The sequence below is a fragment of the Acromyrmex echinatior genome, chromosome 11 (genome assembly GCF_024713525.1).
Source record: "Acromyrmex echinatior isolate Ae372 chromosome 11, ASM2471352v2, whole genome shotgun sequence".
In the NCBI taxonomy this organism is placed as follows: domain Eukaryota; kingdom Metazoa; phylum Arthropoda; class Insecta; order Hymenoptera; family Formicidae; genus Acromyrmex; species Acromyrmex echinatior.
This window is the reverse complement of record NC_141862.1, coordinates 3,851,042-3,878,862: the sequence shown is the minus strand read 5'-3', so window position 1 is coordinate 3,878,862 and position 27,821 is coordinate 3,851,042. Positions and strand designations below refer to the sequence as shown.

Genomic DNA, 27,821 nt, shown 5'->3' with positions numbered 1-27,821 from the left:
CCATGCGCGCCCGCCAAATCAGCAGTTCTGATTAGGGTGAGTTACACGTTTCGCGTCACGCGAGCGCGTGTCCGCTGTGACCGATCCGAGTTTGATTGCCATTTTAGCAATTGGTTTTTTGTGTATACTTGCGGCTTTGATTATAGTTTTTGACTTTACCAACGAGAGGATTGTCAAGTTTATTTTTGGAAAGTTCTAGAAACACTCATTTGAAATTGTTCTAGAAATTTCCAATCCACATGTTGCACATACCGATTCCGTGAAAATGGTTTTTCGGATGCATCTCGAACATCCCGCTCGCCTTGTCACTCAGTGACGAAATCAGTGCTCACGCTCGGCAAGCGTACAGATGTCGCGAGTTCGGCTAATTATTTAGGAGATCGCGGCGCTTCAGGTGGCGCAAACTAATGATGCTTGCGCGTGTAGCACATGGTGTCGCGGAAGCCTGTGCTTACACATGATCGGAGACATTTTTAAGTTTAAAAATAATAAGAAATTATTTAAGAAATATAATGACGCAAACGCGGTCATGTGATTTAGCTATGATATAAATTGAAAAGAATTAGTGGACAATTTTTGATTGCGCAACTCTTGAGAACGTAATCAGAATATTTTTAAAACTAAAACTCGAAAATATAATATAGTACATTGCATTAAGCGTTAAACATATTATTAAAAAAAAAATTGTTAAATTTATTGTATTCATATCATCGAAAATTGCGGAAGATAGATGAGATTAACGTGAATATTACCGTGATTACACGCGCGTTGACTGACGCGAGTACATTGAATAAGCATGGTCTACTACAATATGCGGTTTTTATTGCTCTTGCGAGTCCGCGTGTAGAGTGATCAAAACTGTGGGTCCAGGCAGCATCACCAATTTGACTAGAGGTCGGACGAGCTCGGAAGAGACTGTGCGAACAGTTGCTACTCGGGTTACACCGTCCTCTCCTGTGCAGTTTTGTGATGCGAGCTAGAGGCCATCTGCTTGGTGGTGATATCTCTGAAATTATGAGGCACAAATTATGAGCCAATCTAAGGATCAGTGCTTACCTTGCACTACTTCGACTGTGAGATCAAGGAATGCAGGTACTTTTTCCAAAAATGATCACGCATCTTTTGAAGATCTGCCATCGAGAGAGAGAGCTCGTAGCCTTCTCTGTGAGCGGCAGTTCTGGAATGGCTAGCAGAGAGGCTCCGATAAGCAGATGTCCTGGAGTAAGTGCGGAGAAGTCGTCAGGATCGTCAGATAACGCCAAGAGCTGAGAATTCAGGCAGGCTTATATCTGAGCTAAGAGAGTGCTTATCTTCTCGTAAGTGAGCGTGGTGTCGCCTATTACTCTTTGAAGATGGTATTTCGTCGACTTTACTGCTGCTTCCTAGAGGCCTCCGAAGAGGGGTGCGGAAGGTAGGTTGAAGTGCGCGAGAGCGACAGACAGAGATGTTTAAGGGGAGAAACCACAACAAAAGTTTGAAAAAATCGAAAAATTTTTTTTCGCTTATAAGATGCTTTAGGGTCTTAAGAATAACATACCAAAAGATGGAGTGCCGCAAAAATTTCGGAATACCCAAATTTTCCATTCTGCGGCAACGCCTCTCAGGTATGCTCCGAGCGCCTTTTGTGATTCCGGCGCGCTGTAATTTATGAGTACGGGAGCAGGTATAATGGCAGTCGATGGAGAAGGAACTTCCCTCCGAAAAGTCTATAGTACTTAAGAATGCCTATAGGTATCACGTAATTTGAAGAAACGCACAAAAGGCTTGGGAGGAAAAGGGAAATTGACAGGCAAACTGATCGACGAACTGTCAATATATTTCGGGTTAGCTATTCGTAGAAATTGCGAATCAATCGAAAAAATGAAGATAGCTATATGGGCCACATTACTTCACAAAATATCTACGGATAACCATCCCCAACACGACGATTGCCCGACTGGAGAAAATTCATAGTGCTCGTGGCAAAGGGCGAAATCTTCTAACACTTTGGCTACCTATACGCATAAATCACTAATGTCTGATATAGTTTATGAAGCAATTAAGCCAGTTTACGAACAACTCACTACGGATGATCTTCTCACTCGCTGCATCGGGGGTTTCACTCAAAACAGCAATGAGAGCTTCGACAGTGTGGACGATGGCTCCGAAAACTATGAATTCCGGCAAAATAATCATCGACATTGCTACGAACATCGCTTCGTGTGTTTTTAATGACGGATTAATATCAATTTTACATATAATCCAGGTCATGGGCATGAAAATTGGCCCAAAAAGTCACGAACTATGCATGGACTTGGATGAGAAACGCATACAGAAAGCGGAACGATCTTTGTGAGGGCGCAAAACAGGCCCGCATCGATCTGAAAACAATTCGAAAGGCCAAACAAGAGCAGGAGATAGATGAAGAAGGCCAATTGTATGGCGCAGGCATCACAGATTAGAGGTATATAAAAATATTATATGATTTTACAGTACTTAAAACTTTAAACGCGTTTTTCTCGAAACCACTTTTTTTAAACTGGGCGGACACATAACTCGAATAAATCTTTACCGATCGGTTTCAAATTTTGACAGTATATTCAGAATACCTTTCTCTATGGAAGTGCGTAGGGTTTTTTTTTATATTACATGGTTTTTTTTATCAACAATTTTATGGCGTTTTTTTTTTGTTAAATTTGCAAGTTTTCCTTAAAACGTGCACCATTTTGCGAAAAATTAATATATCGAAAAAATCCTACGTACTTCCATAGCTATTGATATATAGAACCTAAAAAACTGTCATTTTTTGTTCCAGGTCAAAAATTAAGGACTCTAGATGTCCGCCCATGGTCCCTCCTTCAAAAATAGGCGCCATCGGACAAGTGCGGTACAGCCGCCATTTTGTACCAAAAATGTATGAAAAAATTCTTATTTGTACTTCATTCATAATATTATAATGCTTATTTTACAAATTTTTGATTGATCATTTCATTGAGCCAAAAAAAATTCCCGAAAATATACTTACTTATTCGTGCTCTACTGTGGTTTCCTTAAAGTATGACGGTACGTAACTGACATACATATATTATGAGTACGAATGAACGTACATATGGATTTTTTTAACATTATCTTTCCAAAGTTAAATAATTAATACTAATAACAATTGAGCAATCCATTACAAACTGGACCTTAATCACTTTCAATACAAATACAGACAAATTATGATGTTACAAACTGTAAGATATGAATCCGACAATGATTGTGTGTCATTTTATTTGATCGTTGCAATTTTCACGCGGATCTTTGAAATCTTTCTGCTTGCAGTTTTCTCTATATATATATATATATATATATATATATATATATATATATATATATATATACATACATACTGTAACGTGACGTCTTCTTCCATTCGTCACAAGGGCCGCATGGCCTGACCGAATAGTGCAGTATAGCGTCCTGGGTCCTCTCACCTTTTGGGGGGGGGGGGGCGGACGCACCTGCGCTTCTCCCGCGTCATCGTTCGCGTATCTTGCGCGCTCCGCGCTGCCGTTTTTTTTATTTTCGTTTCGGCGTATTCCCGTACCGAGGGTTACGGAGGCCGGCGACTCCCGCGACCTGGGCGGAGTGACGCAATCTCACCGGGGAAAAGAGAAAGAAGCACGACAAAGATTGAAAGTCCAGAGGCGACCGCTGAGGACAGACCGCCGGGAGGCACGATACCTGGCCCCGGGTCGCACGCAGGTGATAGCTTTCCCGCATTCGTTACGTTTTCTTTTTGTATTATCGCAAAGCACCTTTTATCGCACCCTCTTCCAGGCGCAAAGCGGATAGAGAGTCAACACGACTTGACGGGGAAGGCCACTCTGCGCTACAAGGACGGCGAGAGCCCCGGAGAGGCGCCTCGAGGCCACGAGGCGGCCTGAGAAAGACTACAGTGATCTCTCGAATTTCGCGCGCCAGGACACATGCGATAGACATGACGCGGTTTTCACGAGTAGCGGAAAGCCGCGGGGCCATGCGCCAAGCAGGTGATAAGGTCCCCTCGCGGGGAGAACGAGCCCTGCGTGCGCCCGGGAAGATTAGCGGCCAGCACTTGAGCTGTGGCCCGCTCGAAGAGAGGACGCAGGACGCCAACCGATTGAGAGCTTTCCGAGGCCAGCTAGGAGCACCTGCGAGGGAACCGGTGAGACGAACGTCTCCCCCATGTACAGTCGCCGGGTTCCGCGTCCGGGAGGCGTAGATATCGGATTTGTTTACCGGAAATGCGAGTGAGTGCACGTGGCTTGATTGTGTATTAGAGTTCGCAGGAGTAGAGTACGCGTGTCGCCTCCCGGAACGGCCCTTGTCGTCGGGATAATTCCAGGGCGTCCGCCAAAGCCACAGCCTCGTCAATCATTATCGGTGTCGTTATCGCGGATCGCATGTTACGTCGAAGTCCCGTTCCGTAGTATTGTCGCGTATCGTCTGTATCGTCTGTAGCGTTAGATTTACTTGTCCCTTCGGTTTGCTATGTCAGAGTCCTTAAGGTCGCGGGAATGTAACGCAATTGAGACGCCTAGTGTAAATCCGCCGGCTTATGTAAACCCGTTGTTGCGCTCACATAGAATTATCGTTTCGACTGTATCGCTGACTGTAAATGTGAGTCGTAGACTCGTTCAATATATTGGTTACTGTTAAACTCCTGTTAAATTCGTGTGTACTTTATTCTCGCTCCTATTTGCTACTCCAAGAGATCTGTTATTCTCGGCCACGAACCACCCCCCTCTGCCACTTCCGAGGCTGAGCTGCCGGTTGAAGGCCCGTCGACATTCGCAGCTCATTATCATATAGTAAAGCCTAAAGAAATATCGCGTAAGTTCTGGAGAGAGTGGCACACTCACTCGTGCCTGGCGTCCAACTATTGCTTTGTAATCATGTGCCGTCCCTAAGAGTAGTCGCGGGAAGACGCATTTTTTCTTTCGCGTTTCGTTTAACGCCCCTCCCCCCCCCCCCCTCGGCATCCGATCGCCGGCAGGAATTTCAGCTGTGAATGTCCGACGAAGTTGCGCCACGCTCGTGAGTGCGGTTGCAATACATACATACATACATATAGAAAGTTTATGATTGATTATAATAATGAGACAGAATCATATGACAACAATTTAATTAATCCTATAACAATAAATGATTGTCGTTTTTAAGCAATAATTTGATATTGTAGCAGTGCTACATAGACTGTGCAAATGTTCAAAAAATAAAGTATTTATTTTTATCTAAAGGATCAGTTGATCAACAATGTTAGTCTTTTATACCTTTAAAAATACATCATAACGTTTTTAACGTTAAAGATATGCGAGTAACGAATTCTTTACAATTAGGATAATTTGCATATCGGTCCGTATGTATGGAAACATATTATTCGTTACAACATTACTCTGAAAAATTAACACTATATTTGTAAAGATACGTAAAATTCCACATTGAATACACTGCCTAAACTCATTTTTGAAAAGAGAAAGTGTGAAATTAATAAACAATATTGCTCGTCGATGATGCATTTGAGTCGCAGTATAAAGAATTTGGATTTCGAAATGTGCTTAGTCGCAGTAATACATGATGTACCAAGCATAAAATATAACAGATATATAAACATATCAATGTGTGTGATTCGAAATTTGATGATTACGTAAATTTAAATCTTCCTACATGTCATTGTACGATTCATGACGTTATTGATGGAACATACAGCGAAGCTCACCCACACATAGACGTTGTGGAACATATATTACTTCAATGTCATAAAATGTAATTATGATATATATTAAAATAAAATCGCACACACATAGAGGCGAAATTGAAATAACTCTTGATGCGAAAATAATAATTTTCAATGATAACTTAGATATGTTGCTGGAAAATGTAAAATGGTGAGCACTAATTAGTGAGACTTATGGTGATATTACTGATTCAGTCAGTTGGCTCACTATATACGCTGAGGATTCAGTGGAAGCTTCTGAAAATTTGTGGTGGGAATCACTATTTAAAAAAAGAGACTTATGATACATAAGTCTTATTACATCAGTCGCTTTGTGGACCGCTCGTACTGCATAGAGCAAATTGCTTTTACTGTGTCAGAGTATATACTGTTCTAGGAAACGTCTCACATTATGAACTATTACGTTCCAATTCAATAGGATGAGGAGTGCGAGAGACAGTAAGTTTATAAAATTTTTATAAAACTTTGATTATATATTTTATACGTTATGTATTTTTCTATTTGCATGTTTTCTATTTTCTATAGCGCATCTTCTCATACATTTTCTCATACATCTTCGAAACCTCATATACATATCTTGGTGAGGACGTGTATATTGACATTGACAGCGTATAAGTGTAGTTCTTGGACATCGGGATTGTCGTGGGATCTACGTCTCATGTAAAAATTGCGATCAGCGACAATCGAGGCAATCGCATAATCCTGTCTCATGCTATGTAAAAGGCGTTCATCGAGAAACGTGCAGATATTGAACGATTAATGCAATCAACTGTCCCTTCAGCATCATCACCACCGATTCAAGATCTGAATGTAGAACTTGTTAAAGTATGTAATACGAAAAACGTAAAATTGACATTGCATAATACATACTTGTACATGAAACTAACAACCGTACTCTTCTTATTTGAGCTCGAGCAATGTGTCGAGCATGCGTGTTATAAACTAAGTTAATGTACGCATAGTGTTAGTGAAAAATTCAAATATTTTTTATCATTTTTATGACAAAATTATATTACTAATAAACGCGATGCTGCAAATATTTTGCACAAAATTTTTGATAAAAATTCTATAGAAAGTGAATTAGTAGTCTATGGTTTAAATTATATTGTACATGCTGCATTAAATATTAGATAAATAAATCTATATTAAAAAATATATTTCTTTGAAAATTTATCTTTTCCTTAATCTCTTCATTCCTTCTTTATTTTTTATCTTCGTGATATTATATTACTTAATAAGAAAGCGCGTTTGGCTGAGAGAGAGAGAGAGAGAGAGAGAGAGAGAGAGAGAGAGAGAGAGAGAGACAGAGAGACAGAGAGAGATTAATTTATACCATTAAAATATTATTAAAATTGTGCTCGTATTATTCTATTGTAAAATCATAAAAACCCGTAAAATAAACGCCATATCTTTTTAATAAAATCGCGTGCTGGAGAATATATATCAACAATTTATGACTACTATATGCGAAAATTGTATTAGGTGTTGGAATTAATTCGTAGCGTTTTTTAATGAAAGAATGTTATTTATTTCAAATGAGCATTAAAAAATACATTAATGAAAGTACTTCCCATCACTTGTAAAACGCTACGAATTAATTCCAACACCTAATATTAACAATAAATGTGGTGCGTTAAAAGATTGCGTGAAGTTTATGATGAAATTTCAATCATGGAATGAATTAGTAATGTGCGCTTCAGATAAAATTATATACACATTTAAAGTAAAAAATAAATTAATATTTTATTAAAAAATGTATAATATGATACTCAAATATATTACTGAATTTTTTAAATTACTTTCGGTCTCCATTTTTCCTGCCTCTATTCAGCGGTTTAGAATTATATGATAAGAAGATGCGCAATTTTTCCTCAAATAAGTTAATCAATTTATTAAAATAAAAATTGAATAATAAGAAATTATAATTCAAATCTCTATTTCTTTCCTCAACAATCCTAAAATATTTTTTTCGCTCCCTTCTATGACATTATCTGCTTGTCACGTAACTTTGAAATCTGCACACTCCTATTTCTCCTTACCGCGAGTGGAAAAGAATCTTCTTTCTCTATAGTTATTTAGAACTAATTAATAATCTGATAGCTGTTCAGTAGTATAACGTAGTACAATAAGTGTTCGATAGCTACTCAATAATAGTTTATAATGATTTGATAGTTAGGAACGCTCAGCTATTTGTATTTTTTATATTACTAAAAATATTATTACAATTAGTTGCTAAATTGAAATCATTGCTAAGTCATATCATTAAAAAATCGTAAAACAAATATCATATTTATTTAATAAAATTGTGAGCAAGAAGAAAAGAGAATGTGGGAGAGAATAAAGCGGGAAGAATGTGAATAACTATGATAAGGGCCACAATGGATAGGAGAGAGAGCACGAATACTATGGCGAGTATAGGACTACAGCGGATGGGACGTATATCATTATGCGCACTGTTTGGCAATGTCGCAATGCATCTCGATCTTTAAATTTTATATCATTATGCATACTATTTGGTAACGTCGCAATGTATCAAGTTATATTCATGATGTCATTGCGAAACATGTCATATTAACATGTCGAATGTTCTGAAAAATATCTTATTATATTAACAAAGCTGTCGCATATCGGCTTTTATTTTTTTTATCTCTCGCTTGTTGGTTGAACAATTCCATATGCATTCCTAAAGAAATGTGATGGAGGGGATGAAACTTAGAAAGAGCTCGGGTAATGTGACTGCATCAGTTCAGACGGACCGCTACTGCAACGCTTTCCAAGCATGAGATTTTATGTTCCTATTCAAGATGTAGAATTTTATAAGCAGTAAGTTTTTATTTTATAAATTATTTTTTATACCTTTTCTCTACAGTTTATTTATCTGTTTTCCTTTTTTCTCTATTTTATATATACAGAGTGGCATGAATATACGGCCCCACTCGTCCCAAGCAGGTAGAGCGGACGAAATGGTACAGAACTTTTCTACTCAGTTTTGTCCACTCTAATATATATATATATATATATATATATATATATATATATATATATACCGGGTGTCTCAGAGCACCCGTACCACCCTTTTAAAAGGTAGGGATGTGTTTGTACAAAAAAATGGTTCAGACAAAATTTGCAGGATTTCGGGAGGTCTATCTGATGGTGACCTTGAATTTGACCTTGAGATCGACCTTGGGCATAACTCAAGGTCAAAGTACCGTTTTACAAATGTAAACCCTTATTTATGACATCACAAATGAAAATAGCGGAAAATTTTACGTCCGAATACGTTATCAAGCGTAGGTCAAAATTACCCTTAGAGGTCATGTGGAGGTCAAGTTACTTTTAGAGCACCCGTACCAACCTTCAAAAAGATATGGATGTGTTTGTACAAAAAATAGTTCAAACAATACTAGGTATTTACATAGCTATGATGCATCCATCTGCTGGTGAATTTGAATTCTACCTTTAGATTCATTTGTAGTCGTGTACATCGATTTTTAAAGATTCCTAATTATCAAGATCTTGAACAGTCGATGCCGCCTGTGTCAGCGTTACCCAAGATGTACCACGTGGAGGTCACAAGGTCGGACTTACACCTCGTCGGGGTGCTTTTTTAAGGTGGTTCCCCTTGCCGTCACCTTTGTTCGTACGCATGTGTTCAGTCTAGATTTTCGAAGTGTCCTCCACGTGCATGTATGCAGGCTGTTATTCTTCGTTGAAAATCATCCGTCACCCGACGAATTTCGACAGGATCTAGAGACTGAATGGCTTCTCGAATTCTGTTCTTCATGTCTTCTGAAATCGTAGGTCGTTCGCAGTATACGAGATCTTTTATTCTTCCCCACAAATAAAAATCCAAAATTGTAAGATTCGGTGATCGTGGTGGCCAGTTATGTGGACCATATTTACCTATCCATTGGCCGCGAAATATGCGGTTCAGTTGTTGACGAGCAATGACAGACGTGTGGGCTGGACATCCATCCTGTTGAAACCACATATTTAGACGTAGTTGAAGTGGAATATCTTCAAGTAAACGTGGGAGTTCGTTTTCGAGTAAATCGACTAAACTGAATTAAACTAAACTGACTACACTAAACTAAACTAAACTGAACTGAACTGAACTCAACTAAACTGAACTGAACTAAACTTACTTGTTTGTTTTGCTTTTCTCCCTTTGCTCGCTTAAGAGTTTTATAAACTGTCGGTTTTTTTTTAGGTGCGTTTTATACCTAGGTAGGTAGGTACTTAGGTATTTCAATATTCGGGGATTATTATTCATTTATAGGTAGATATGTCTTACTCAAGCGAAGAAGCTGCGTTAATGTTGTCGGTTTTGGGTAGGGCTGGAAGTTTTCGCGAAGCTGAAAGAATGTGGCGAAATGAATATCCCGATCGTACACCGCATTCGCGCAATGTTTTCAGTCGTTTGCAACGGCGGATAATTCAAAAAGGTATCGTCCAACCGGATTATAATAAAGGAATGCAAATTCATCGTCCGCTTCGTGCAGTACGGGCACCTGATATAATTGCTTCTGCTCTTGTAAATCCTACCGATTCTTTAAGAAGACGAGAAAGAGATAGTGGAATAAGTAGAAGCACTATCAGTAGAATTTTGCGAGAAAATTCATTTCATCCATATCGAATGTCACTTCACCAGGCTATGACATTGGACGATCATAGACAAAGACTGATATTCTGTAATTGGATTACTCAACAATTACCTACTTTCCATAGAAGTATCTTGTTTTCTGATGAGTGCACTTTCAAAAGTGATGGCGAAGTGAACACACATAATCTCCGTTATTGGGCGCAAGAGAATCCACATTGGTATCGAGAAATCGATCATCAACGTATCTGGAAAGTCAATGTTTGGTGCGGAATTGTTGATACGCATATCGTCGGACCATTTTTCTTTGAAGAAAATCTAAACCGTTTTCTGTATGTCGATTTACTCGAAAACGAACTCCCACGTTTACTTGAAGATATTCCACTTCAACTACATCTAAATATGTGGTTTCAACAGGATGGATGTCCAGCCCACACGTCTGTCATTGCTCGTCAACAACTGAACCGCATATTTCGCGGCCAATGGATAGGTAAATATGGTCCACATAACTGGCCACCACGATCACCGAATCTTACAATTTTGGATTTTTATTTGTGGGGAAGAATAAAAGATCTCGTATACTGCGAACGACCTACGACTTCAGAAGACATGAAGAACAGAATTCGAGAAGCCATTCAGTCTCTAGATCCTGTCGAAATTCGTCGGGTGACGGATGATTTTCAACGAAGAATAACAGCCTGCATACATGCACGTGGAGGACACTTCGAAAATCTAGACTGAACACATGCGTACGAGCAAAGGTGACGGCAAGGGGAACCACCTTAAAAAAGCACCCCGACGAGGTGTAAGTCCGACCTTGTGACCTCCACGTGGTACATCTTGGGTAACGCTGACACAGGCGGCATCGACTGTTCAAGATCTTGATAATTAGGAATCTTTAAAAATCGATGTACACGACTACAAATGAATCTAAAGGTAGAATTCAAATTCACCAGCAGATGGATGCATCATAGCTATGTAAATACCTAGTATTGTTTGAACTATTTTTTGTACAAACACATCCATATCTTTTAGAAGGTTGGTACGGGTGTTCTAAAAGTAACTTGATCTCCACATGACCTCTAAGGGTAATTTTGACCTAGGCTTGATAACGTATTCGGACGTAAAATTTTCCGCTATTTTCATTTGTGATGTCATGAATAAGGGTTTACATTTGTAAAACGGTACTTTGACCTTGAGTTATGCCCAAGGTCGACCTCAAGGTCAAATTCAAGGTCACCATCAGATAGATATCCCGAAATCCTGCAAATTTTGTCTGAACCATTTTTTTGTACAAACACATCCCTACCTTTTAAAAGGGTGGTACGGGTGCTCTGAGACACCCGGTATATATATATATATATATATATATATATATATATAGTGTGGCATGAATATACGGCCCCACTCGTCCCGAGAGTGGACTAAACTAGAAAAGTCATCTACCATTTTGCAATGCTCGCAATAATTAACGAAATATTAACGTTTAAAGATAGCCAAATACGCGCCTCCACCTGACCTATTATTACCGAAGGTACGGCCTACCGTGCGCACGGCACGCGGGCCGTGAGGAGTGGAGATGGCCTAGCAGGCTCCTTCCGGCCCACGCGTTCGATATATATATATATATATATATATAAAACTTTCTTCTGCAGAGTATTTTCTTGTAATAAACCTCATCATACACCTCGTATATTGGAAAGAATATTTACACTGATTCCTACAGGTTACAAATACCCGGATGTCGGAATCGTCGTAGAACCTGTGTCTTTTGTGGAAATTGCTAATTGGCGACAACCAAGGTAACAACATAATCTTGCTTCGTGCAATGTGGCAGGCTTTCATCAAAAGACGCGCGAACGGTTCGTGTAATCAATTGCACTTTTTCGTCATTATATTATTACCAAGATCTTGTGATAGAAATCGTAAAAATGCGTAATGTGAATGTGGTCAAATTAATACTTCGCGATACATTTCTATATATGAAACCATCAACCGTGCTCTTCATGTTCAAATTTGAACATTGCGTCGAGAACGTATACTCTGAGCTGTGCCAGTATACGCATATCGTCAATGAAAAATTTAAATGTTTTTTAACACTTTTAGGTGAAAATTGTATCATCGATAAATATGATGTGGATTTTTTACGCAAAATGTATAATAAAAAATCAAATATAAAGTGTGAATTAATATTATGATTTATGTTTTAGATAATATTATAAACAATGTGAAAAGTTAATGTACATTATATTGTTAATCGGAAGCAGGTGCTTAAAATTCCTGCTTATAAATAATGTAAGAATTATATATTGTAAAACTACGTTATATATAAAAATGAATGCATATTTAAATATCTGGGTATATGACATTATTGATTCCTTTCTTATTATCGCAGAGCTATCTTATCACGCGTCAGCATCTTCGCGCTGAATGATACTTTAACACTCATATTAAGCGTTCGATCTATTTAAATAATTAAATAAAAAAAACGTATGAATAAAATATTTTTACGTGCGAGAAGAACGGGTGCAATAACGCGGCGGGAAGGATGATGTCACATCAGGCGAAAAGAGATAGTAAGTATTTGCAGTAAGTGTATGCAAGCCTTCGTTATCGATGCATTTTTGGGAAGGGCGTCGGGCGCCGGCGGTAGAAAATACGGAACGCATAACGAAACATCATCACGCATATTATGTTTATGTAATTCATCGACCGGAGTCTTATGTTTACACTCAGGGCATTTGATGTCGCCGTTTTTCCTATGCTGAAAGAACAATGAAGATACGCAGCATGCACTACGCAACCACGTAGAGTACGGTCTAACGCTAGAATTCGAGCGTCGATGAATTCACGCGAACACGGGTATGTGGGACACATGCTGGGTGCGATTCATCGGCGGCAGATTTCAATTACCGAAATATAGAAAGAAGAATGTGCTTATCTTGCGATGCCCGGTTAATGTTCTCTGTTGTTCCCGAATGCCAGCAGAAAGAAGTGGTCAGGGAGGAAGGCTTCTGCAGCTTCCAAGATGAACCAATTGTCGATTCAGATCACGCCAATGGGCTACTTCCTCACTCTTGTTAATGTTAAGCAACGATCGATTATATTGAGAATGTTAAAGCTAGCGAGAAGGATATTCACTAAGTTCACACTTGAGTTAACATTAATTAGATATATATTTAACAATGATTCACATTAGTGTACATTGGCGTGATGATTAATTCTTACGCGAAAGTAGACTAATCTTCAAATTAAGTTGGATTACTACGAATTAAAATTTAGATCTTATGATTACGTCTAGAATTAGAAATGGAATTAGATTTTATGAATATTTCTAGAATTAGAAATGGAATTAGATTTTATAATTACTTCTGGAATTAACAATGGAATTAGTACTTAGAAAAAGAATTGTTCGCACGAGGAGCTTAAACTTAGAGCGGCGGATGGTCGGACAAGGGAATAGGAACCTGAATTTTGTGAAAACGCGCGCCCACGACGCGTACCGCTACTGTCTTCTCTTCCGAGTTTACCCGAAGACGTTACTAAAGTCCCACTCCATTGACCGCGCCGCTGTGGAGAGAAGCGTCAGATGCGTTCTAGAAGATGCCCGTGTACATTATTTTGGCCCGGGGGGGAGTATGTTCGAAAATTGGACAAAATGAAGTTGCTGCGGACGCGACAACACCGAACGCTGATTGGTGAAAAACGCTGATGGGTGATGTGGGTAAATTTTACCCTATAACTAGATTTTCATTTGCTGATTTTCAATCAGCGCTCTGTGTCAAAGTGCTGTAGACTGTATAAGGATCCGGATCTTAATGCAGTTCAGTACAGCGACGAAAAGTTGGCCTCTGTTTGGTTAGAAGGTGTAGAGGGGTGAAGATATAGGTGGGAGAGACGTGTTGGAAGGGTGAAGGGTATATAAGCGTTGTTGAAGTGACTTTTGCTTTGTCGTTGTCGACATCGGCGGCGGCGAACAAGCTCGTCGACGATGACGACGACGGCCCCCTACTAACTCCATTACAGTCTCAAGCAGAGATGTCAATTTCTTCCAATAGTTTAACTCGTGCCGCGACCATGAGACTCTCAAGGTATTGCGGTACCGAAAGACGCTCAGAAAGGGTCACATCACAACTATCCAAAAACGATTTGAATATCTATGAAATAATTTGTTGAATAAAAATCTAAAAGGTATAGTTTTATATGCAGCTTCTATCTCAAAATTTGACATAAAACTACAAGTCAATGTTGATTTATCTTAATTCCAAGCAATTAACATTGAAACCATAAGATATGTAAAACCATATTATCCCGTAATTTTAACTAGCATTATCGCATTTGCTGTTCCGAAAATTCTTAAAAACGGTGTGTATTTACACTTTCCGACACGGTTAATGCAAGTAAATCACAGTAAATACAAGTTTCTTCACAATTGAATGTCACCATATCATTAAGTTAATGCACGAAGCTATATTTTTTTGTTTGTATGGCTCTCCAAAACTAAGTTTTCGATTTAAAATGGAAAATATAATAATATTGTTTACAATTATAATTTATTGATAAAGAGTTCTTTTTGCCTATCAGCTTTACCTCAATCATAATTGAAGAGGTAGTTAAAACTTTCAATTTATGAATGGAAAATTTCAGATCGATTTTATGAAAACTCGACTAATCACACTTGGTTCATCATTCAGTTATGTACATATACAACTTCGATTAAGCCGGCGAAATAGATTACCTTTACACAGCACGTTTAGTAATAACAGTAGCAATATAACTATATTTATAGTATAAAATGTCGTAAACGGTAGTTTACATCGGTATTATGACACAAGTAGCTGTTACTCTAATAGCGAAGAATATAAATATATAAAATCGGTTTTAAGGAGCCGTTATAAAAACATAAAGACCGCTTGTATTTCCAACCTTTTGGCTACGCCAAAGCTTATAATCCAATCAAAGAATTATACAATTATTTCTGTTTGAGATCGGTAATTCGAAAGAAAAAAACAAGAATTCTTTCAGTCGACCGACATTAATTGTCATTGAACGCATGCATAAATTGAGCTCGTGATTTCATCTCAAGTATGATCTTAATCCTCGTTAAAATCATCGATTCGTCGTTCTTTGTTCTTTTTAAAAACAATTCGTTACACGTAAACAAGTTGTCGTTACCGGCAACGGACAATCGAAGGTTCTAGAACAATTCAATTCGCGCACGCGAGCGCCGCGCTCTGACGAATACGTCACGCGCTGTCACCAATCCCACGCACGGATTTTCTGTCGCGCATGACTGTTACGTTGAACGTCGTTAGAAAAGAATCCAAAGCGCCAATCAATTTTGTACACCTAATGCCACGTAATAATTACGATTGTGGCAAATTTTTATTGGATTTTTCTCCAAAAAGAAAGCTCAGGCCGAAAGCAATAAATGCTTCGATCTCGCCGTCCTCCTTCTTACTTGAAAAAGTTCTTAGAGTCTAACAGTTCTTAGAGTTCTTAGAATCATAATCTCGCTTCGTAAAATCGCCGTGCTAACCGCTTAGTGAAATCGCTATAAACCGAATCTTTCGAGAAGTGCCGAGAAAATCGCCGAGATTTTCCATCACCGCCATTCCAAACTCAATTTGGAAAAGGTGACCGCATTTAATATTCTGTTAATCTAATATTTAATTAATTATATTTTTTGACTCTGTAACTGATTATATTAAAGAAATTCTTTTGTTAAATTACAAAGAAACTGAGTTCTCTTTACTGTCGTGTATCATACCAGCCGTGTGCCGGTCTCGCACTCGAATCTTTTCGCGCGGTGCGCTCTCGCACAATTTCTATTACATCAGTAAGATGAAGGATAAAGCTCACGAAATCGGAGGATTTCTGCCCTAGAAGTGGAACTTCTGAAACCGATAAATTTATTGAGAGTATGATGAAATCTATAGCAGGAGTACGAGAAACGAAAAAATCTACGATATAAGCGTTTATCTGGCGCGAGCAACCTAACGACGATGAGCAGTAATCGATGCCGATCTCGCAATGGAAATAAAGCGATGATTAATCTTACCGAGGACTTACCTCTGAAACCGATAAATTCATTTAGAGTATGAAGAAATCTATCGCCCAGTATCAAATTCCACTTTTATATCGGCGAAAGTTGAAAAAATCATACATGTAGTTTTACGTAATGACGATGCGATGGCGGGAGAGTTAGAGAGTGAGAGAGGCAGTGAGAATGGATGGGGAAAGCCGCTGACGTGTCCGTGCCCGTCGGACCCTGTGGTATCTGGAATTCTGCTCTTCGCATGGGATGAACACGAAGGAGAATGATGAAACAGTTCCTACCGTTCTGGAAGAATGTTAAAAACAATAGTCCTTATGAAGACTGAATGCTAAAAACAAGAGTCCTCATGAAGACTGCTGGGAGTCATTTCTGACTCTTCGGAAATGTCCTTGAGTCATGTTGTTGGGCTTTCGAGCAGGAGAAAAGATAAGAATGTTGCCTGGGTCATTCGACGACCTCCTCATATACTTATATACATATACCCGCCTTGCGTGACCTCAAACGCTAGCGACTTGTAGCGTTGCAAGTGTTAGTTGCGGCGCTCGAGTTTTATTTTTCTTTTCAGTTCTATTTTTCCGATTTCTCTCTCTCTTTCTCTCTCTCTCTCTCTCTCTATCTCTCTCTCTGATGTCTGGCGTTGTTCTGCATGCGGACCTTTTGTAATTCTCAGCGACAGATATTGTGTTAGTCCTCGGTAAGATTAATCATCACTTTATTTTCATTGCGAGATCGTCATCGATTACTGCTCATTAGCTAATTGCTCGCGCCGTCAGATAAACGCTTATTTCGTAGATTCTTTCGTTTCTCGTACTCCTACTATAGATTTCATCATACTTTAAATGAATTTATCGATTTCAGAAGTTCCATCTCTACGGCAGAAGCCCTCTGGTAAAGCGATACCGATATCCAAGCTGTCGTATATATAACGCACGCAATTACGTCTCCACCCTTTCGATCTATACGTTCCAAATCGAAATTTCATTTGAGTTTATACTAAACCGCCTTATGGCTTGTGGAATGATGTCAATAGAAAGAGAGACACCTCATGAGACTAATTATATTATAATTAACGACTTTGCTACAGCAAAAGCGAGAAAAGTTTGTTTTTAAGATTATTATTTTATCTTCAAAGGTTTTATTATATTAGGTGTTGGAATTAATTCGTAGCGTTTTTAATGAAAGAATGTTATTTATTTCACATGAGCATTAAAAAATACATTAATGAAAGTACTTCCCATCACTTGTAAAACGCTACGAATTAATTCCAACACCTAATATAATATTTTATTATAAAAATTTTACATACAAATTTTATCATAAAACATAAAACTTTTATGTTTATTTTATGTTATTTTATTTTTACTTTACACATTAGAAATAAAATAATTTTTATTATTTTAAATAAATTATTTCATTTCCTATTTTTCAAGAATCAATCTCGCATTTTTATGCATCCAGGCCCGCTTTAACTAGAGCTGGCTCTGCCGACTAATGGCATTAGTCGCGATGTCGTAAACCATCTTTGAAATGGCATCCCTGGCCAAGGATCGCTGAACGATCGAGATTGCCAAGAAAGCATTTTCGGTTGCTTGAAACAAGCGACTAGTGTAAGACGGATATCTCGTTCACTCTCGGCGCACCGAATGCGAGCACACGGACATAGGTTCGTTCTTGTGTGCGTGGCTTTTATTTGTACGTCAGTAGGTATATAAGGCGGGTTCTAACCCTGGGTCTAGAGGGGAATGCGGAGTGCGGGGAAGTACTTGTCGACGCGGTGGATATCTAACGCGGGGTAAAGAGGGGGAAAGGTCTAGGCTCCTACACAATAGGGCTCCTACACAATTGGGCTGCTTTTTTTGTTATCAAAATTTGATCATGTTTTTCTTTAAAAATGCATTGATAATAAAGATTTGAATTTGACCATGGCATATTTTTCTTTAAAAATGCATCGATAATAAAGGCTTGCATGTTAGAGAAAGAAAGAGCGCTCGTGCTATGAGTGAAGAAAGGATGGAAGAATTAATAGAGTACGAGTTTCTTTTGTATGATACAGTTTTTTCAATTTTTATGGTTTTTCCTGGCGCGTCGGTGGAAGACAGGATGTGCAAGTATTCACACAAAGGTGAGTACTCCAAGACGAACACACTCTTTTTTGTCATCGGTTTTTCTTTTATTACTTGTGTTCTCTCATTTAGAAAATATTTACCTAAATTTTACGATCGACAATCTAAAAAATTAAAAGCTATGCTTTGCTATTCCTCATTTATTTTACCAACTTCCTATTGTTAACGCCCTTCAACTTGCTTTTACACGTTTGAAAATATGAGTCTTTATTTATACACGATCGGTTCAGTAAGTACAAAATCTAAATGTGGATACTATGTAAATAGGATTTTTTTCTACATGATTTGTAACTTTTTCCGTAAATTTTGTCGTAGATCTGACGATTCTGAGGATCTATGTTTTTTTTTGTTTATGTTTCCAATATCGTTGGGAAGATTTTCTAATGGCACGTTTCTTGAATATTATCACTCGCAGATCAGTAACCGTTAAAGTTTGAGTTTTATGTTCGTGTTTTGTACTAACAATTGTTTTTTTTCCTTTTTTGTTTTTTTGTTGAAATTTACATGAAACGGAGAAATCTTGGAATCCATTGGACATAATGAAATATATAAAAGGTACATAAGTGCTCGATGTACCACAGTGGTGTCCTAGAAGACCTAGGAATCAGTCGCTTCAGTTATTGACGATAAGCATAATGGCTAATCATGCGAACATAGCCAACGCAGTCGAGTATGTTCGAAACGCAGATCCAGAACAGTTCGCATATATCAGAGACGAAGTGTTCGAAGAAGTGAACTTCGAAGAACTAATGGATCAAGAAATCGATTCCGACGAAGAAACATTATCGGACGACGCTGGCTATACTAGGGATTTGAGCGAGTGTGATACAGATTACGTACAAAGGTTTGTGCCATTATCAGAAATCCATGCACTGAACAGTCATACTAAACACTGTATAATCCATTGTTATTATACAACGACGGATGGTGCTTTACGTATATGTGCAGAATGCATGATTCGTTTGAATGAGACTGATATGGCAGGATTGTATCTCGTAAGGAAGCACGATGTTGGACATATTTACGCGCTAAGCGGTCAGTGCACAAATTGCAGACTATCAACATACCTTATATTTCCGTGCAACAAATGCACACATTGAAAAAACTATTGCGAATAGTATTGTGAATGAATCACGTGCAAGTGCTCCGTAGAAGAGTGAGATCTAAGACTGTAAAAAAAAAAGACATGGAAAATCACGAGCGAGTGGTACGCGAATTGTTAGAACAGTGCGGCCAGGTCGCTACTCTGGTGGAATATTTCGCGTGGCTGCAACGATGCGACGAGTGCATCGAGCAGCTCGAAGAACTATGTCGTGCCAAGCGTCCACGTCTCGCCGTTGGACACAGACAATCCATGGTGGCGAGGATCGCGCAACTCGCGAGTGCAAAAGTACAATTGGAGCAACGTTTCATGCACATTGGTGGCGACTACGCGAGTGGCGAGTATGCGAATCGCGACGAAAGATCTCTCATCTGGCGAGAGATCGACGCCGCGTTTGAAAGCCGTGTATCGACAGGTGCTGTGATAAACTCTAATCACATTGAGCCGCGACGGTTTTTGAAAGACGCGAAGGAAATAGTGTTCGAGCGTGTGCGAGACGCAGTAGAAAGACACGGTAGAGCAAAAATGAATACTGCGTTCAATGGCGAGTTTGCGACGAAAGATAAACGTGCCAATAAGAGCATAATTACAAAGAACAGCGAGATATGCACGAGTGGTACGAGCGACACGTCGTTGAGCCTATCCTAGCATCGCTCGAAGAATTCCAGGAACGCGACGGCGGGTGGGCATTGTCGCGAATACTCAATTTGATAGTGAATGTGAATAAGCATAATCCAATGCACGCGGGATGTCACATCGAAGTGCCACGAGAAATAGTGACGAAACGGGCGGTGATCAGTGTTCATTCGACAGACAATGCATGTTTCGCGTGGTCGGTGGTCGCCGCTCTGTACCCTGCAGAAAGACATGTAAATCGGGAATCGTTATATCCGCATTATACAACAGTACTAAATCTCGCAAACATTGAGTTTCCAATGACTTTAAAGGATATTTATAAATTCGAACGGTTGAACGCGGTGTCGATCAACGTGTACGGAGAATAAACAGGTCCTTCCTCTGCGACTCATCAATGAAAAGAAGGAGAAACACGTCAACATGCTGTACGTGCAAGATCCACGCAACGATGGTATTGAACATTTTGCGTGGATAAAAAACTTATCCCGTCTCGTGAGTTCTCAGATTAGTAGAAAAAAGAACAAGAAATTTTTCTACGATCGGTAAATATACATGAAAAATTATTATAATTATCCGTCTCACTAATAAAATAATGGTAATAGTTATTTTTTCTTTTTTCAGATGCTTGCACTACTTTAATACCAACGAAAAATTGCAGTCGCACGTAATGGACTGCGAGAAGATGAACGACTTCGCTATCAAACTGTCGAGCATGGACGACAAGTGGCTCGAATTTGAGAACCACTGCAATAAGCAGAGCGCCCCATTCATCGTCTACGCTGATTTGGAGTGCGTTCTATGGAAGATGGAACTAGAAAGGGAAAATGCATCGTCGTCGTCGTACACACATCAACAGCACGAGGTATTTAGTATAGGATACTACGTGCGATGTTCGTACAACGACGCGTTATCATTGTATTGGTTCCGTCGCGATGAAGATTGCATAACGTGGTTCGCGTGACAACTCAATGATTTGGCGCATCAAATTAAAAATATAATATCCGCCAACGTACCCATGGAAACATTGTCGAAAGAACAATTGGAGGCGTACCGTAGCGCGACGCGTTGCCATATTTGCGAGAAACCGTTCGCGCCGGACGATACGCGGGTCCGCGATTGTCATCTCACCGGTAGATTCCGTGGTCCAGCGCATGCAAATTGTAATTTAAATTATAAAAATTCATTTTATATTCCGATCGTTTTTCACAATTTATCAGGCTACGACGCGCATTTTATAATTAAAGAAATTACTACCGCGTTCGAAGGACATGTAAATATACTACCGATAACTAAAGAAAAATATATTTCATTCACTAAAAATGTCGATAGCACCAAAGACACAAATGAAAAGAATTTTCAGAAAAATTGCATAAAATTACGATTTATCGATTCTTTAAAATTTCTAAACGCAAGCCTCGATAAATTGACGTCGTTTTTAAGCAGAGACAAATTAAAATTTGTACGTTCCGAATTTCCAACATTATCAGATGAAGAATTTGAATTACTCACACGAAAAGGTGTCTTTCCGTACGAGTACATTGATCGCGTCGAAAAATTGCAGAACACGCGCTTACCACCGCGCGAATTATTTTTCAGTTCGTTGACAGGCGATACAGTATCCGAGAGCGATTACGCTCACGCCGCGAACGTCTGGAAGCGATTCTCCATTCAAACGCTCGGCGAGTACAATGATCTGTACTTGAAAACTGATGTCTAGTTATTGGCCGACATTTTCGAAAATTTCCGCGAAAGTTGTGTCGCGAGTTACGGTCTCGATCCTGTGCATTACTAACATTGCCTGGTTTCACGTGGGACGCGATGCTAAAACATACGCGTATAAGATTCGAGTTACTCACCGACATCGATATGGTCATGTTCATCGAGAGCGGTATACGCGGTGGTCTCAGTCAATGTTCCGGTAGATACGCACAGGCTAATAACAAGTACATGCGTTCGTACGACTCATCGAAACCATCATCATACTTGATGTACTACGATGTTAACAATTTATACGGATGGGCGATGTGTCAACCATTGCCATACGCCGAATTTCGATGGGTCGAAGACACTGCGAATTTTGACGTGAGTGCGATCGCTCTGGATTCATCCATCGGTTACATTCTCGAAGTCGATCTCGAGTATCCACAACATCTACAGGGTGGGCCATCTATTGGTACGTTTTTGAATTTCGTCGTATGGCAACACCGAACGAGCTACAGACCCGAAATTTTGACAGTTTATTAGTCATACCGTCCGCGGCACGAAACAACATGTTTTCTCTTGAAGAGCGTTTTGAAATTTTAAAAACTTATTTTCAAAGTCAGTGCTGTGTCGCCGAAACTGTACGAATTTTGAAAAGAAATATGGGTCGTGATAGAGCACCCACCGAAGGAGCTATACGCAAATTGGTGAGGAAAGTTCGTGAGAAAGGGATGTTAGTGGATGACATTATATTACGACTGTTTTGAGTGAAATTGGCGCCGAGGTAGTCCAAAATGTCATTAATAATTGGGGTGACCGAATGGCATACTGTAAGGCCAGTAGAGGGAGCCACATGAACGAAATCGTTTTTCATTCTTGACGCGGATACTTTTAGCTTCACAACAAAAAAAAAATTAATAAAAAATATCAATGTATGCTCATTTGATCGCATTTTTAAAAACGTACCAATAGATGGCCCACCCTGTACATGATCTGCACCCTGACCTGCCGTTCTGTTCGACGCGCGATAAGCCGCCCGGCGAGGCTAAACTTTTAGCGACGCTACGATAAACAGCGTTACGTCACCCACTACCGCAACCTGCAGCAATGTACTCGTCACGGTCTTCGCGTAACAAAGATTCATCGAGTACTACAATTCGCGCAATCTCCATGGCTTCGCGATTATATTGAACTCAATATAAATTTCAGAATTCGCGCAAAAAATGATATCGAGAAAAATTTATATAAATTAATGAACAACGCGGTATTCGGTAAAACTATGGAGAATGTGTGCAACCACGTTGACGTAAAATTATTAACAAAATGGGACGGACAGTACGGTGCGGAGGCAATGATCGCGAAACCGAATTTCCACAGCCGTAGCATCTTTGCGGAAAATTTGAACTGCGCAAACTCGAGGTGAAGTTCAACAAGCCGATTTACGTGGGTATGTGTATACTCGACATATCGAAAGTCTGCTTGTACGAATTTCATCACGAGTATATGTTACCACTGTTTCGCGACAAATGTAAAATTGTGTACACCGACACGGACAGTCTTGTATAAAGCGTCGAGTGCGAGAACGTTTACGAGACTATGAAACGTGATATCGCTAGATTCGACACGAGTGATTATCCGATGGACAACGCGTACGGTATGCCTCTCGCGAACAAAAAAGTACCTGGTCTGATGAAAGACGAAAATAACGGTGTGATAATGATCGAATTCGTTGGTCTCAGAGCGAAGATGTACGCGGTGAGGGTGGACGGCAAGAGAGAAACTAAAAAAGCGAAAGACGTAAAGGTAGAGTAACATCGTAGCGCGAACGATAACGTTCGACGATTACGCGCGGTGTTTGAATGAAGAGATTGAAATGACTCGTCGTCAATCGTGTATACGATCTAAACTGCACGATGTGTACACGATATCCGAATCGAAAATCGCTCTGAGTCCATACGATGACAAACGATACGTCGTACCAGACTCGACGGAGACGTTACCGTGGGGGCATTGGCGGATACCTTAGTAATATATATGCGTGTGTGTGTGTGTGTGTGTGTGTGTGTCAACATTTATATCACTATTATGTTTTTTCTACATTTTCATGCAATGTACATGTTACTATTAGGGGTTTGCATTAAAAGCCGCTGTTTTTTCTTTATATTTGAGCACTTATTTCAATAACAAAATATATAAATACCTCAATCAAAGTATTTTCCCTCGGAAGCTATGACTTTTTGCCACTTTTCAGGCAGAAGTTGAATTCCACGACGAAAGAATAGTCTGTCTTTTGAGTCAATCCATTCAGCAATCCAATTTTCGACTTCGCTATAATTATGTGTATATTAAGTGTGTATCTTCTAGAGCATGTTGCATCGATCGGAACAGATGATAATCGTTTGGTGCTAAGTCCGGAGAATACGCTGGGTGCGGGAGAACCTCCCATTCGAGATCTATCAGTGTTTGTTTCACGGCTATAGCAACATGCGGCCGAGCGTTATCATGGAGTAAAATCACCTTTCGACGATTTGATGCAATTGATGGTCGTTTTTGCATCAAATTATCATTCAAACGTTCCAATTGTTGTTGATAACGCTCGGTGGTGATTGTTTCGTTCGGTTTAAGCAGCTCATAATACACGACACCTTCCATATCCCACCAAATACATAGCATTGCTTTGTGACCGTGGATATTTCGCTTTGGAATCGATATTGATGGTTGGCCAGGATCAACCCATGATTCTTTGCGTTTTGGGTTGTTGAAAAAGATCCATTTTTCATCGCCATTCACGATACGCCACAAGAAACTCTTCTTGTTATGTTTTGCAAGCAAAGAAATTGAGATGTTTAAACGGTTGGCAATGGCATTTTCGGTCAATTCATGTGGCTGCCATTTTCCTTCTTTCTGAATCTTTCCCATAGCTTGTAAACGTCGAAAAATAGTTGATTTATCGACTTTCAGTTGTTGAGACAATTCTTTGAGTGTTTGAGCTGGATTTTCTTCCAATAGAGCTTGTAGTTGTTCATCTTCGAATTTTTTCGGTTGACCTGTTCGTTGTTTGTCGTGAACGTCACAATCACCACTTTTGAATCGTCGAAACCAGTCTCTACATACTGTTTCCGATGGAGCAGCTTCACCATAAATTTCCGCAAGCAATCGATGAGTTTCAGCTGCACTTTTTTTCAAATCAAAACTTATCACGTTCCATTTTAATTCAGTTATAGAAAAGCACATATGTAAACAAGGATGACATCTGTTGACTAAATTTTAGTAGGAAATGTTCACATTTAAAAATGATATAAGTAGCAGATGTCTCTGATCAGCATACGCAGTTACTGCCATCTAAACGTGAACAGTTGCTTTTAATGCAAACCCCTAATATTATCATTATAATTTACACGTAATGCATTTTTTTACATTTATATAAGTATTACTATTACGTTTTATGTAGTATCATTTATTATGTATTACTATTATTTTCATTTCATGTATCATACATTTATATACGTATTTTATATCTGTATACCGCAAAACGAAGATGAATGGAAAGTAATAAAAAATATACTTAGTTTATATACTTATATTGATATATTTTTTATATGTAGAAATAAAATATATGAATCAAAATTTTTATCAAATAACATTGTTTTTGTGTATCCATGAATTGTGTGATCCATTGAATCCCAGCCACTTGACGTACATCTTGTCTCCCTTCCTGCGCAATACTTTCTCCACGAGATACACGTCTGGATGAGTAGCTCGATGCAACTCGTACTCGTAGAACGCTCCAGCGACGGATTTTCCGCAATAATCCTCGAGTAAATAGGTTACAGGATTGGTGCACCTTAACGATCGTAAACACTTCGGTGGTCCAATTTGACGTGTAAACCTTCTCAAAAATCGTTTTGTACTTGCTCACGCGTACCGAATCGCCTATTTTGAATTTTGCAGGACCCGCGATCTTTATCGCGCTGTACACCGTATCCAAGAGTCTTTCGGCGATCGCGAGAGTTACTTCGGCGGGTCGCATGCCGATGGTGCGATGCTTGCGCGCGTTGTAATCTGACAGGAGACGTGGCAGCTCGTCGACCCACTTATAATTGCCGTTGAGCGTAAACATCTTCCACATGTCGTTCTTGAGCGTGCGATTGAACCGCTCGACTACTGACGCTTTCAACGTCGAATACGTGGAATAGTGATTAACATTGTGCTTTTTCAAGATTTTCTGCACATCAGCGTTGTAAAACTCTTTCCCCATATCCGTTTGTAAATTTTTTGGACATCTTCTACTTTCTCGAACGATCTCAGCGATAGCGTTAGCCGTCTCGCTTCCACCCTTGCTCTTGAGTGGTACGCAAATACGTGGCCCACGCGTATTTGCTCAACACATCGATGACGGTGAGTATGTAATGGTGACCTCTGTTGAAACCTGAGTACGGACGCATCTCAACGACATCAGCCTGCCACAGATCGTCGTATCCCCGAACTATGACGCGCCTTCGCGGAAAATTTCTTCTCGCAGGAGCGTGCAATTCCTCAACGAGTTGACGTCTCTCGGAGCTAATTTTCTATCTCTTTTTCTCAGATTTCTTTTTCATGATTCGACGCGTAATACACTGAGTACGAGAAAATAATGTATTTTTTCTCGCTGATGTTACTCAACTGAATCGTTTCATGGCTACGCGATTTAATTTATAATAAGACCAGCTTCGCGAAGTTCCTCGATGATCGACAGCATCTCGTTATTGTGAGCGTTATTGCCTGCTCGGTGCGAAGCGTCGAGCAATCGTAGACGATCCACCAGCTCGTTGGGATCATCCCAGTGCTCGTAATCGATCGCGTTGTCATTCAATGTCATCATTGCATGAGGTAATCCCTTTCCAGATTTCTTCTTCTGTTTCTTGAGTGTGATCGATATCAACGGTGCGATTACGTGTTTGTACTTGTATCCCCTGTTGCTCAATAATCGACCCTGCGAATGGTACTTGTGTTTGTGCGCGTTCGTCACCAACAGCATGCTCTTGTACTTGTGCATATCGTCTTCCGTGTAGAGAGTATCATCGGGAATTCTCTTGAAAATCAATTCGTAAAGACCAGGTGTACCGACGTATCGTACGCCATCGATAATTATGTTGTCCGTGTCATCCACATAGAAACGTTTATTGCCAAACATCAGCCCATCCTTGTGTAGGAAAATGCCGTACACGTAATCTATACCGCTCTCTTTATCTTACACTCCCCTCAGGACAGCCTCGACATACTTTTGCCATAGTGGGCCCAAGCTGGCTCGTAACGCCTCTCGACCTTCCGACGTTTGCAGCTGATTTTGAATCTTCGTCGATAGCGAGTCTTCCGTCGTTTCGAAAACATTCTCCAACGACTCTATCGTCGGTACGATTTTGGCACATGATGTGGAGGTTATCGGCTGTGCGCGATCGTGCGATCGATCATTGGATTTATGCAGAGTCGTGGAACGCTCGAACGTCTCATTCGCTTCTTCTCCCTCCTCCTTCTCTTGTTCCTCTTCCTCCTTCCTCTCACGTTTAGAGGCAGACGTTGCATCTTCGTCGCACGACTCTCTTTTTGTAGCGCGCATGTTGGGGTTGTCGACGAAAAGTCGCAGCGGTTCGATAAGAGGTTTAAAATGTCTCCAACGCGATGCCCTCCTCGATTCTACCGGTTTTCAGAGCGCGATGTTTCTTGCGGATCGACTCGCTCGTCTTCTCGATCTCCCTCGCGATTTTTTCACGCTCGCGCACATCCGCCATGTTCGTCTCTGGCAAAGTATCGGTAACGACTGGTCACGTTACGGTATCGCGAACTCGTTAAATCCTTTTCTATATCGTCCGTTTGTGAGCCCA

The 27,821-nt window shown here is 39.8% G+C and overlaps 5 pseudogenes; 4 read left to right on the top strand and 1 right to left on the bottom strand.

Moving 5' to 3' along the window:
- Nucleotides 1-1,182: 1,182 nt before the first annotated feature.
- Nucleotides 1,183-3,313, top strand: LOC147908067 (uncharacterized; annotated as a pseudogene).
- Nucleotides 3,314-4,000: 687 nt separating this feature from the next.
- LOC147908066 (uncharacterized) lies at nucleotides 4,001-6,874 on the top strand (annotated as a pseudogene).
- Nucleotides 6,875-19,647: 12,773 nt separating this feature from the next.
- On the top strand, nucleotides 19,648-20,808 carry LOC147908065 (uncharacterized; annotated as a pseudogene).
- A 2,560-nt stretch (nucleotides 20,809-23,368) lies between these two features.
- Nucleotides 23,369-24,019, top strand: LOC147908064 (uncharacterized; annotated as a pseudogene).
- A 142-nt stretch (nucleotides 24,020-24,161) lies between these two features.
- On the bottom strand, nucleotides 24,162-27,556 carry LOC147908063 (uncharacterized; annotated as a pseudogene).
- Between the last annotated feature and the right edge of the window lie 265 nt (nucleotides 27,557-27,821).